General features: G+C 35.5%; 1 long non-coding RNA gene across 3 annotated transcripts; it reads left to right on the top strand.

The window, feature by feature from the left end:
- Positions 1-280: 280 nt before the first annotated feature.
- On the top strand, positions 281-3891 carry LOC113090795 (uncharacterized). Of its 3 annotated transcripts, XR_003287260.1 has the most exons (6): positions 281-463; positions 943-1059; positions 1520-1589; positions 1690-1835; positions 1957-2031; positions 3051-3891. It is a non-coding gene; the product is annotated as an uncharacterized LOC113090795 (long non-coding RNA). The 3 variants fall into 3 exon arrangements; XR_003287259.1 differs by having other exon boundaries at positions 1690-1824; positions 1957-3891; XR_003287258.1 differs by having other exon boundaries at positions 1957-3891.
- The last annotated feature ends 7 nt before the right edge of the window (positions 3892-3898 follow it).

The following is a 3898-nucleotide window of genomic DNA, read 5'->3' as shown; positions in this document are numbered from 1 at the left end:
TAGGTTGACGAATTAATGTACTTTAAATACACTGTAAAATAAAAAAATTGTTATGGACAAACTATATTGTTTGAGCTGCTTTCGCAGAAGACAACAGATGATGTCATAATTGTGCGCCGAACGATGCAGACGGCTATTAATTTATTAATTTAAGGTAATTTAATATTACGCACCGTCTTTAATGCATTATATATATATATATATATATATATATATATATATATATATATATATATATATAAAATAATTAAAAATTAACGTTTTCTAAAGCCATCTTTAACGGAAACATCGACAAAATGTTAATATGGTGAATGCATTGATTGGAAAAGATATAGACATCTGCTCAAACATAACACTGTTGTTTTTTTCCTCCTCAAGATCCACCAAAATGGCAATATTTCCCAGCTCACTGGCAGAGGAGGAGGAAGCACTGCAGAAGAAATATGCTAAACTAAAGAAAAAGGTAAAAACTGTAGTCACAATATAATAGTAGGCCTATCAAAAAAGTCGTCTTCTTCAGTTTGTATAATAAACGTATAAAAATGAAAAAGAAAAAAAAAAAGGAAAAATGATCATCATGTGTCAGTATTTTGTTGAACCATTTTCTTACTGTATTTACAGCCTTTAGTCTGTTGGGATTTGTCTCAGTCTCTACTAACTTAACATCTAGACTTTGCAATATTTGCGTGCTCTTCTTTACAGAGCTGCTCAAGTTCAGTTCAGTTTTTGTCATAAAAACACCGCTCTTTGTCATAAATTCCTGCAGCTGCTTCAGAGTTGCTCTCTGAAAAGTTTCTTCCCGGCTCTGTTAGGGAAGGTCTCTGTTGTATCAAATACCTTCTACTTAATAAAAGACTTCACAGTGCTTCTAGGCATTGATAAAGCCTTTAAAAAAATGTGTATCCATCTCCTGACTTGTGCCTGTCCACACCTTTATCACAGAGATCTTTTGACAGTGCCTTGCCACCCATAGTTGATTGTTTGCTTCAGTTGCTCAACCAAGGACTGAAATGATGCAGGAAAGATCTGTTCATGCCGAGCGAATCAAAACGACCACAGGTGAAAGTCAAATTGCTTTGTGTGCTTTTGAGAAAGTGTTTAGCCACACTGGTTTAGTTTACAAGTCATTTTTAGGAGGGGGTAATCCTTTTTCAAACTTCTCTGTTTTTTTTTTAATGTTTTTCCTGACATGTTGGTTTTATATCTTTCACTGGGATGTTATAAGTTGCACTGAGTAAAACAGCTGGATAAAACTAAAACTGTGTCTGTCTTCATTCCAGGCTGCAAAGCAACAATATGTGAATATTTTAAAGGGGGTGATTCTTTTCTATGTCCACTGTATATTGTATTTTAAGCCCCTTTATAACTTTATAAGCCAAAGGTGAAAGTACACACATATGTATATGCATATATATATATATATATATATATATAGAGAGAGAGAGAGAGAGAGAGAGAGAGAGAGAGAGAGAGATCTTTTTGACATGCAGTGTTGTCTACCTTCACTTCTGTCATGTAGGAAAGGGCCCTAATGGCTCTGAAGAAACAGAGCTCCACCAATCAGACGAGTCAGCTATAACTGAAGTGCAGTAAGTCAGTATATGTATTACTATCTTTCCAGATGCTCCTGAAATAAGTCTGCATGAAATCTGTGATCTATGAATGATCTCTCTGATTGCCTCTGTTAAGCTCTGTCAGATCAGCCGGTGGTGGACACAGCGAATGCAATGGAGCGGGCCAAAATGCTGATCGTGTCTTGAGTGATCAGCACCATCAAATCAGAGAACAAGAAATCTGGCTTCACGCGCTCCAGAACACTTGAGGGTAAACTGAAAGTAAAAGACATTTTCACTATATTAATGGCAAGTCAACAAAAAATATGATTTGATTTTTTTATATATAAATACAAAGCTACAAACACAAAAGTAAACACAGAGGATTTTTTTTGTTTCTCAGGATCCTGAGAAAGGTTCTGCCCCAGCATTCCTGCCATTTCAAAGAAGTGTCTCTACAGATGAAGAGCCTCCTGATGTAATGTTGTTTTACACTGTACAGATGATCCACTCAAGGCTGCATTTATTTAATCAAAAATACAGTAAAACAGTCATCTTTTTTTAAATGTTAAAATAACTGCGTTCTATTTGAAAATTAATACAATTATTCCCATGATGCAATGCTGAATTCTCAGCATCATCATTACTCCAGTCTTCGGTGTGACACGATCCTTCAGAATTCATTCTAATATAGGGATTTTTTTTAGACATTGTAACACATCAACACATTGGTCACAATATTAACATTTTTACTGTAATTTGCAGCCTTTCAACAGGTTGTTTTTTCTGCTGTACCTTTAAGAATTCTATACATAACTAGCCCCAGTTTTGACAGGCTTCACTTTACATGTAATTATGGCATTTGTCAGGCATGTATTGTAAGTGGTGAATAAAGACTAGAGGTGATCCATACTTGATTCTATATTTGTCATATACAAGGCCATAACGGCAGAATAATTTGTCTATCCAAACTTTGTACATGCGCAATATTAACTTGTACAGTAACATGATTTAAGCAAAAGATGTTACTTTTTTAGTATTATTTATATACCAATATTTTGAAAGATTCTATGATTTTTATTAGTACTATTGTTGTTACTTAAAATACGTTTCTGTGTAGTGATTGCTTTTTAAAGAAAATAATATATTATTGTAAATTATATTGTTAATGTTGCCATGAATATAGCCACTGTTGATGATAAGGCGTTTAAACAAGTAAATTAAATGCATAGCAATATGTTCAGCCATTTTTATTCTTCGGCGCCCAGGGAGCAGTTCAGCAGCCCAGGGGGGGTTCAGTGTCATGCTCAAGGGCACCTCAGTCGTGGTATTGCCAGCCCAAGACTCAAACCCACAACCTTTGGGTCAGGAGTCAAACTCTCTAACCACTAGGCCATGACATCCCCGGCATGTTGTATTATTGAAGAAAAATCTTGTTTTCTGTGATCGGACCCCTTTAAAAGTGTTAGGATTGACCACATCTTTATTTATTTTTAGAAAGAAACCCCTGTTTATCCACTCCTTCTGTCTCTCAGCTGAATGGCACTACTGTGGGTAACGTCGACATCAAAGTCAGCATTGCCAAGAAGCAGCCCATGCTAAATGCTGCCACAGGGAAATCTGTCTGGGCTTCTCTTGGTAAATAAAGACATTTCACAGGAAAACAAAAATATTGATGTGTTGCACACTTGACTAACCCAAATCTATTTGTCTCCTTAACTTGCTTGTGCTGCTTTCATCCTTCACAGCTGTGCAGAACAGTCAAACGGAGCCAGGTCGTCTACAGTCAAGACTTCCTCATGTTAAACTACGAAAAATGTCCAGTGTGAAGAAGTAAATCTGTTACTTTTCTGTCATTTTTATTTGCACAGCATTTTAGCATTTTTAAAGATCGGTGTATCTGGACATTTAGCTCATTCATGGATTTGTCATTCTGTTCAGTAAATAATCAATCAACTTTTCCATCGGGATGCCTGGGCTGACTTCATAATATGAAAAAACACATAACCTCAATGAAACATCTTCAGAGTTTGACAGGCAGAAAATATAAGCCAGTTTTTAGAGGTGATAAAGCAAATCTGAGCTTTGTATAGATGGATTTTGTATTTGATTATGAATAATAACTGATTAACTACAGACCTCAGCTCTGTGAAACATGTCCACAACATTAGATGGTATTGATGAAATGAGTTCAGACCTTCCAGTGCTCTTTGCCTAAAGGGAAACAACATGCTGAGAACACAAATACAGAGACATGCACTGTTATATAAACTCTGCATACTAATAATGATAACATTATATCAGATTTAGATTGAACTGTTTTAGAGTTTTCCTTTTTTTATTTC

Source organism: Carassius auratus, unplaced genomic scaffold (genome assembly GCF_003368295.1).
Source record: "Carassius auratus strain Wakin unplaced genomic scaffold, ASM336829v1 scaf_tig00214021, whole genome shotgun sequence".
In the NCBI taxonomy this organism is placed as follows: domain Eukaryota; kingdom Metazoa; phylum Chordata; class Actinopteri; order Cypriniformes; family Cyprinidae; genus Carassius; species Carassius auratus.
This window is presented reverse-complemented; position numbering and strand designations above follow the sequence as displayed.